General features: G+C 48.5%; 1 protein-coding gene across 1 annotated transcript in view; it reads right to left on the bottom strand.

Moving 5' to 3' along the window:
- LOC118372020 (actin-binding protein WASF1-like) overlaps positions 1 to 10,000 on the bottom strand; it is a 169,219-nt gene that overhangs the window by 58,354 nt on the left and 100,865 nt on the right.

Here is a 10,000-nt window from a genome sequence, read left to right as displayed (position 1 = left end):
AATAGAACTGTTTGGCCATATTGATCATCGTTGTTTGGAGAAAAAAGGGGGAGGCTGCAAGTCGAAGAACACCATCCCAACCGTGAAGCACGGGGGTGGAAGAATCAAGTTGTGGGGGTGCTTCGCTGCAGGAGGGACTGGTGTACTTCATCAAATAGATGGCGTCATGAGGTAGGAAAATTATGGGGTTATATTGAAGCAACATCTCAAGACATCAGTCAGGAAGTTAAAGCTTGGTCGCAGATGGGTCTTACAAATGGACAATGACCCCAAGCATACTTCCAAAGTTGTGGCAAAATGGTATTGGAGTGGCCATCACAAAGCCCTTACCTCAATCCTATAGAACATTTGTGGGCAGAACTGAAAAAGCATGTGCGAGCAAGGAGGCCTACAAACCTGACCAGCTCTGTCAGGAGGAATGGGCCAAAATTCACCCAACTTATTGTGGGAAGCTTGTGGAAGGCTACCCGAAACGTTTGACCCAAGTTAAACAATTTAAAGGCAATGCTACCAAATACTAATTGAGTGTATGTAAACTTCTAACCCACTGGGAATGTGATGAAAATAATAAAAGCTGAAATAAATCATTCTCTCTACTATTATTCTGACATTTCACATTCTTAAAATAAAGTGGTGATCCTCAGTGACCTAAGACAGGTCATTTTTACTAGCATAAATTTCAGGAATTTTGAAAAACTGAGTTTAAATGTATTTGACTAAGGTGTATGTAAACTTCCGACTTCAACTGTACATTGTACACTTTCTGCCTGTGGACATCTGTTCTACAATGTGCCAGCAAAAGTGAGAAAGAGGGAAATGTGTGGTGTTCCTTTCACCTCTACAGTTAGGTAGGACATTAGAATTAGTCAAAATTCACCTAAGGCTGAAAATGGCAAAAGAACGTTGGCTAAGCTGGAACACTAGCGTGAGCCCACAGCTAATGAATGGAATCCAACGTTCGCAGATCCTGTTTTGACTGGAGTGATGCTTAGAATTCCATTTCGCCTAAAAGGCACCAAAAAATGTATCCCTTTTTATTTTACCACTACAATCTGTTCTTAGGACAAAACTCAAAAATAAAAACCTGTGTAGAAAGTTAACATCCTCACCTTGATGGTGCCAAGTGTGCTTATGTCTGCATAACGAGGAAGATGGAAAAAAATGGCAACTTCAGACTATTTCTGGTCTAGTGTTTGATGACAATGAGATACACTGCCCAGCCTTACATAATTTGTGAGAAGATTCTCATGATTAAAATGGTATCTAAATATACACATTGCGAGATATTTGGCAAAGTAGACAGACATACCTATATTTCCCTATAGGAAACAATGACCTCAGAGTTCCATGAGTCATTTTTTGTTGTTTACATTTTAACTATAAAGGTCTCTGTTACCAACAATAGCAAAGCTGGCATTGTGACATAGTACAACCACCTGGGAATACAACGTTCGGAGGGCGAGTCGGTGCCACAGTGTTCAATAGAACTAATAGGAGCTGGCAGAGTGAAAAATGCCCCAAAATAAGGCCTGTTTTTTCATGATTACTTCGAAACTACGGCAGGCAGCTGGGATATATGGTAATATTACGAAACTGGGCTCCACCGCAGATGCAATGAACTAGTTTTTATTCGAAAAAAGCATTGTTAAAAATGTTGTGTGTCCAGCCTACTATATAGTGGCATCCAGCTTAAACCAGGCCCATCTCCAACTACACTAAACCCTGAATCCACTTGTTTAACAAGCAAAGCCTCATTTTCACCTAATTCTCTTATTCTGAAAATGAACCACATACTGTAGAGGGAAAACAGTTAACAGATATTGCTTAGTTCGTTTGCTAGTTAACATTTCACACAGATTGCCAGGGTCCAGTATAACTTGAGGAACGGCAAGGAGACGTATACCAGTTAATACTATAGTGAATTGGTTAGGTTACTAATGTTAGCTGATCTGGTGTTGTAACGTTAGCTAGCTAACGTTAGCTGTTTGACTCTATTAGCAAGCAAATTTTTACGCCATAAACTCAATTATTTGATCAGATAAGTTGGCTAATGTCGCTCAACATTTCTCTGGCTAGATACGGATAATTCGATCGATCGATACTTAACAATGCTAATACTTGTTCCACCACACTTTCTCCCTCACCTCAAACTTTCCAGACTAGTCTGCATCCCTGCATCCCTGATCTCTTTCCTGTTTCAGCTTGTTAGCCTCTTTTCCTTCCCTTTTCCCCATTCTGTCCCTCCCCCCGAATACTCTTCATTATCTCTATTCCTAAATGTGTTGAGTCCATCCCTCCCTCTTTCCACTGTTGTGTTGTGCTCAGCAAGTGAGCGAGATGGAGAACAGGGCAGTGCTGGCGCTGCGGGCCCTGGTTCCTCTGTCTCCCATGGCCCTGGTTCCTCTGTCTCCCATGGCCCTGGTTCCTCTGTCTCCCACGGCCCTGGTTCCTCTGTCTCCCACGGCCCTGGTTCCTCTGTCTCCCGCGGCCCTGGTTCCTCTGTCTCCCACGGCCCTGGTGCCTCTGTCTCCCGCGGCCCTGGTTCCTCTGTCTCCCGCGGCCCTGGTTCCTCTGTCTCCCACGGCCCTGGTTCCTCTGTCTCCCACGGCCCTGGTTCCTCTGTCTCCTACGGCCCTGGTTCCTCTGTCTCCCACGGCCCTGGTTCCTCTGTCTCCCGCGGCCCTGGTTCCTCTGTCTCCCGCGGCCCTGGTTCCTCTGTCTCCCACGGCCCTGGTTCCTCTGTCTCCCGCGGCCCTGGTTCCTCTGTCTCCCGCGGCCCTGGTGCCTCTGTCTCCCACGGCCCTGGTGCCTCTGTCTCCCGCGGCCCTGGTTCCTCTGTCTCCCGCGGCCCTGGTTCCTCTGTCTCCCGCGGCCCTGGTTCCTCTGTCTCCCGCGGCCCTGGTTCCTCTGTCTCCCGCGGCCCTGGTTCCTCTGTCTCCCGCGGCCCTGGTTCCTCTGTGTCTCCCACGGCCCTGGTTCCTCTGTGTCTCCCACGGCCCTGGTTCCTCTGTGTCTCCCACGTCCCTGGTTCCTCTGTCTCCCACGGCCCTGGTTCCTCTGTCTCCCGCGGCCCTGGTTCCTCTGTCTCCCACGGCCCTGGTTCCTCTGTGTCTCCCACGGCCCTGGTTCCTCTGTGTCTCCCACAGCCCTGGTTCCTCTGTCTCCCGCGGCCCTGGTTCCTCTGTCTCCCACGGCCCTGGTTCCTCTGTGTCTCCCACGGCCCTGGTTCCTCTGTGTCTCCCACGGCCCTGGTTCCTCTGTCTCCCGCGGCCCTGGTTCCTCTGTCTCCCGCGGCCCTGGTTCCTCTGTGTCTCCCACGGCCCTGGTTCCTCTGTGTCTCCCACGGCCCTGGTTCCTCTGTCTCCCGCGGCCCTGGTTCCTCTGTCTCCCGCGGCCCTGGTTCCTCTGTCTCCCACGGCCCTGGTTCCTCTGTGTCTCCCACGGCCCTGGTTCCTCTGTGTCTCCCACAGCCCTGGTTCCTCTGTCTCCCACGGCCCTGGTTCCTCTGTAAGACTCACTATCTGGAGGTGGACATGTAGCTCCCTGCAGCTACTGTTCTTCCTGGATAGAGCTGCTGACAACATCCATTGCAAGGCCCTGGAACTGGGAGGGAGGATGCTCTGTATAAGTAGTAAGGTATGGGTGTATAATGACACTGGGTGAGGCTACAGGCGCAGGTGGATAGATAGCTCATTTGAATCATAATGTAGTCATGATGGACTGAGGTTCCTAAATTAATCTGAGCGAGAGAGAAACAGAGATGAGAGAGAGAGATATTGTGTGTGTATCTGTCTCCATACAGTTCGTTGTTGATCTTTGCTTGACAGCCATTTTCATGTCTTTGTCACGTTCTGACCTTTATTTCCTTTGTTTTGTATTTATTTAGTATGGTCAGGGCGTGAGTTGGGTGGGCAGTCTATGTTTGTTTTTTCTATGATTTTGGGATTTGTATGTTTCGGCCAAGTATGGTTCTCAATCAGAGGCAGGTGTCATTAGTTGTCTCTGATTGAGGATCATACTTAGGTAGCCTGGGTTTCACTGTTTGTTTGTGGGTGATTGTCTATGTTAGTTGCTTGTGTCAGCACAGGTCTCATTTATAGCTTCACGGTCGTTATTTGTTTATTGTTTTTGTATAGTTTGTATTCAGTGTTCAGTACTTTCTTTAATTAAATATTCATCATGAACACATACCACGCCGCATTTTGGTCCCCCGATCCTTCTCACCTCTCCTCTTCAGATGAAGAGGAGGACGACCGTGACAGAATCACCCACCAACCAAGGACCAAGCGGCGTGGTAAAAGACAGCGACGACAGCAGCAGCAGCAACAACAACAGCGGCCAGCATCACAGGACTCCTGGACATGGGAGGAGATACTGAACGGAGAGGGACCCTGGGCACAGGCTGGGGAATATCGCCGCCCCAAAGCAGAGCTGGAGGCAGCGAAAGCTGAGCGGCGACGATATGAGGAGGCAGCACGGCAGCGCGACAGGTACGAGAGGCAGCCCCAAACATTTTTTGGGGGGGGTGGCACACGAGGTGTGGGGCTAAGCCAGGTAGCAGACCTGAACTCACTCCTCATGCTTATTATACGCAGCGCGTTACTGGTCAGGCACCGTGTTATGCGGTTAAGCGCACGGTGTCGCCAGTGCGTGCCCATAGCCCGTTGCGCTATAGGGCAGCCCCCCGAAAGTGTCATGCGAGTGTCTGCATTGAGCCAGGGCGTATGGTGCCTGCTCAGCGTGTCTGGTCGCCGGTACGCAGTTTTGGTCCAGGGTATCCTGCGCCGGCTCTGCGTACTGTGTCTCCGGGGCGCTGGGAGGGTGCAGTGCGTCCTATGCCTGCGCTCCGCTCGTGCCGGGCAAATGTGGGAGTGGAGCCTAAGGGAGAGGTGCGCGTAGTAGGCACTAGATCTCCCGTGCTTACCCACAACCCGGTTCAACCTGTGCCTGCACTCTGGAGGGTCCGGGCTAGAGTAGTGATCCAGCCTGGGGGAGTGGTGCCTAGGCTGCGCACCAGAGCTCCAGTGCTCCCCCACAGCCCGGTCCTTCAGGTGCCTCCTAACACCTAGCCTCCTGGAGGTCTCCCGGCCTGGTGGGTCCTGTGGCAGCCCCACGCACCAGGCTGTCTCTCTGTCTCCTCCCTACAGGTGTTCTTGTCTGTCCGGCGCTGCCGGAGTCTCCCGCCTGTCCGGCACTGCCGGAGTCTCCCGCCTGTCCGGCACTGCCGGAGCCTCCCGCCTGTCCGGCGCTGCCGGAGTCTCCCGCCTGTCCGGCGCTGCCGGAGCCCTTCCGCCCAGAGGCGCCAGAGCCCCTGCCCCTCTGTCCCGAGCTTCCGCCCCTCTGTCCCGAGCTTCCGCCCCAATGTCCCGAGCTTCCGCCCCTATGTGTCCCGAGCTTCCGCCCCTATGTCCCGAGCTTCCGCCCCTCTGTCCCGAGCTTCCGCCCCTATGTCCCGAGCTTCCGCCCCTATGTCCCGAGCTTCCGCCCCTCTGTCCCGAGCTGCCCCTCTGTCCCGAGCTGCCAGTTAGAAGGGTCGCCGTGGTTAGGAAGCCACGGCGGCGGACAATGAGGCGGACTAAGACAATGGTGAAGTGGGGTCCACGTCCCGCGCCAGAGACGCCACCTCGGACAGACGCCCACCCAGACCCTCCCCTATAGGTCAAGGTTTTGCGGCCGGAGTCCGCACCTTTGGGGGTACTGTCACGTTCTGACCTTTATTTCCTTTGTTTTGTATTTATTTAGTATGGTCAGGGCGTGAGTTGGGTGGGCAGTCTATGTTTGTTTTTCTATGATTTGGGGATTTGTATCAAGTATGGTTCTCAATCAGGCAGGTGTCATTAGTTGTCTCTGATAGAGAATCATACTTGTAGCCTGGGTTGCAGTCACTGTTTGTTTTTGGGTGATTGTCTATTTGTATGTTGTATCAGCACAGTATGGTCTCATTTATAGCTTCACGGTGTCATTTGTTTATTGTTTTTGTATAGTTTGTATTCAGTGTTCAGTACTTTCTTTAATTAAATATTCATCATGAACACATACCACGCCGCATTTTGGTCCTCCGATCCTTCTCACCTCTCCTCTTCAGATGAAGAGGAGGATGACCGTGACAGTCTTGCCTTACATTTTCAAGACAATTTAAATCAAAACTCTGACTAGGCCACTCAGGAACATTCAATGTCGTTTTGGTAAGCAACTCTAGCACAGGCTGCTGAGGGGAGGAAGGCTCATAATAATGGCAGGAATGGTGCAAATGGAATGGCATCAAACACATGGAAACCAGGTTACCATTACACCAATTCCGCTCCAGTCATTACCACAAGCCCGTTCTCCCTAGTTAAGGTGCCACCAACCTCCTGTGAACTCCAGTGTAGAGTTGGCCTTGTGTTTTAGGTTATTGTCCTGCTGAAAGATGAATTGGTCTCCTGGTGTCTGTTGGAAAGCAGACTGAACCAGGTTTTCTAGGATTTTGCCTGTGCTTTAGTCTATACCATTTAATTTTATCTTGAAAAACTCCCCAGTCCTTGCCAATGACAAGCATAGCCATAACATGATGCAGCCACCACCATGCTTGAAAACCTGAAGGGTGGATTTGCCCAAATTCAGGACATAAAGTACATTTCTCTGCCACATGTTTTGTAGTTTTACTTTAGTGCCTTGTTGCAAACAAGATGCATGTTTTTTTATTTTTATGTACAAGCATTTCGCTACACTCACATTAACATCTGCTAACCATGTGTATGTGACAAATAAAATTTGATTTGATTTTTAAAAAACTTTATAGTGACTGGGTGTATTGATACATCATCCAAAGTGTAATTAATACATTCACCAATTTTAAATCCAGGCTGTAACACAACAAGCCAAGGGATGTAAATACTTTCTGAAGGCACTGCTTGCTTGATAGTGTGTTTGTGTGTGCGTGCGTGCACAGTACATGTGTTTTATTGTGCACTGTGTTGGCATGCTGCATTCCTCCCCCTCCCTCCCTACCCCTTTCCTCTCCTGGGCACAGATACAGGGTCTGCGTCCCAAATGGCACCCTATTCCTTTTAAAGTCCACTACTTTTGACTAGGGCCCAGTAGTGCACTACCAAGGGAATATGATGCTATTTGGGAAGGCGCCAGGGACACATAGACAAAGAAGAGCCTCAGCAGCAGGCTCAGATTCTTTCATCACTGTGATCCTCACATCTGCTGGCCTGGCTTTACCCACAATGCTTTAGGATGCACAACGCCTCTAGATGGGGAACACAAAGGCTGGCTGAGCAAACAGACTCACAGAAACACACAGACAGACATATCTAGCACAGCATGTCTTTGTAGTGTGCATGTCACCCAGAAATCTGCTACAGCACACTGTGCTGCTTGTATGTTTGTGTCACTGACTGTGCAACTGTGTATGTGTGTCATTATGTGAGCATCCAAGTGTGTGTGTGTGCACACACGTGTGTGTGTGTGTGTTGGTTGGTTCTTCTATCCTTGTAGGGACCTAAAATCCCCAAAGGTCCTCACAAGGATAGTAAAACAAGAAAAATACTCCCCCGTGGGGACATTCCCCACGTTCACATGACGACAATGGCTATTTTAAGCTTAGAGGTTAGGGCTACAATTAGAGTTAGGTTTAGGAGTTAGGTTTAGGGTTAGGAGTTAGGTTTAGGAGTCGATCATTAGAAAACCCATTTGCAATTATGTTAGCATAGCTGTAAACTGTTGTTCTGATTAAAGAAGCAATAAAACTGGCCTTCTTTAGACTAGTTGAGTATCTGGAGCATCAGCATTTGTGGGTTCGATTACAGGCTCAAAATGGCCAAAAACGTTTTTATTTCACCTTAATTTAACCAGGCAGGCAAGTTGAGAACAAGTTCTCATTTACAATTGCGACCTGGCCAAGATAAAGCAAAGCAGTTCGACACATACAACAACACAGAGTTACACATGGAGTAAAACAAACATACAGTCAATAATACAGTAGAAAACTAAGTCTATATACAATGCGAGCAAGTGAGGTGAGATAAGGGAGGTAAAGGCAAAAAAAGGCCATGGTGGCAAATTAAATACAATATAGCAAGTAAAACACTGGAATGGTTGATTTGCGTTGCTTGCTCCTCCCAAGTCCAATCCTCCTGGCCACGCTGCTTGGTCCATTTGTGGTGGGATCTTCTGTCACGCTCGTTATAAGGATGAGACCAAGGTGCAGCGTGGTAGGCGTACATTATTACTTTTAATGAATGAACACCGAACAAAAACAACAAAACGAACAAGCGAAATGTTCAGCTATACAACTAGTTCTGACAGGCAACTAAACATAGACAAGATCCCACAACTACCAATGGGGAAAATGGCTACCTAAATATGATCCCCAAACAGAGACAACGATAAACAGCTGTCTCTGATTGGGAACCATATCAAGCCAACATAGAAATACAAATTAACCTAGATGACCCACCCAACTCACCATCACGCCCCAACCAACACAGAGAAAAATCAGCTTACTATAGTCAGGGCGTGGCATACTGGTGTGCAAAAGAGCAGAGAAGTAAATAAATATAGTCTCCAGCTTAAGCGATTTTTGAAATTCGTTCCAGTCACTGGCAGCAGAGAACTGGAAGGAAAGGCGGCCAAATGAGGTGTTGGCTTTGGGGATGATCAGTGATATATACCTGCTGGAACGTGTGCTACGGGTGGGTGTTGTTATCGTGACCAGTGAACTAAGATAAGGCGGAGCTTTACCTAGCATAGGCTTATAGATGACCTGGAGCCAGTGGGTCTGGCGACAAATATGTAGCAAGGGCCAGCCGACTAGAGCATACAGGTTGCAGTGGTGTGTGGTATAAGGTGATTTGGTAACAAAACGGATGGCACTGTGATAGAGACCATCCAGTTTGCTGAGTAGAGTATTAGAAGCTATTTTGTAGATGACATCGCCGAAGTCGAGGATCGGTAGGATAGTCAGTTTTACTAGGGTAATTTTGGCGGCGTGAGTGAAGGCGGCTTTGTTGCGAAATAGAAAGCCAATGGATAGTTGGTCTGAGGCCACGGAGAGAGTGTTGTATGGCAACTGCTCTTAAATGCTAGTCAAACTACAGTGGGGCAAAAAAGTATTTAGTCAGCCACCAATTGTGCAAGTCCTCCCACTTAAAAAGATGAGAGAGGCCTGTAATTTTCATCATAGGTACACTTCAACTATGACAGACAAAATGAGAACAAAAAATCCAGAAAATCACATTGTATGATTTTTATTGAATTTATTTGCAAATTATGGTGGAAAATAAGTATTTGGTCACCTACAAACAAGCAAGATTTCTGGCTCTCACAGACCTGTAACTTCTTCTTTAAGAGGCTCCTCTGTCCTCCACTCGTTACCTGTATTAATGGCACCTGTTTGAACTTGTTATCAGTATAAAAGACACCTGTCCACAACCTCAAACAGTCACACTCCAAACTCAACTATGGCCAAGACTAAAGAGCTGTCAAAGGACACCAGAAACAAAATTGTAGACCTGCACCAGGCTGGGAAGACTGAATCTGCAATAGCTAAGCAGCTTGGTTTGAAGAAATCAACTGTGGGAGCAATTATTAGGAAATGGAAGACATACAAGACCACTGATAATCTCCCTCGTTCTGGGGCTCCACGCAAGATCTCACCCCAAAATGATCACAAGAACGGTGAGCAAAAATCCCAGAACCACACGGGGGGACCTAGTGAATGACCTGCAGAGAGCTGGGACCAAAGTAACAAAGCCTACCATCAGTAACACACTACGCCGCCAGGGACTCAAATCCTGCAGTGCCGGACGTGTCCCCCTGCTTAAGCCAGTACATGTCCAGGCCCGTCTGAAGTTTGCTAAAGAGCATTTGGATGATCCAGAAGAAGATTGGGAGAATTGTTTGAGTGAAAACCTCCTTCCATGAGCAAGGGCATTGAAGATGAAACGTGGCTGGGTCTTTCAGCATGACAATGATCCCAAACACACCGCCCGGGCAACGAAGGAGTGGCTTT

The sequence above is a fragment of the Oncorhynchus keta genome, chromosome 8, assembly GCF_023373465.1.
Source record: "Oncorhynchus keta strain PuntledgeMale-10-30-2019 chromosome 8, Oket_V2, whole genome shotgun sequence".
Taxonomy (NCBI): Eukaryota; Metazoa; Chordata; class Actinopteri; order Salmoniformes; family Salmonidae; genus Oncorhynchus; species Oncorhynchus keta.
This window is presented reverse-complemented; position numbering and strand designations above follow the sequence as displayed.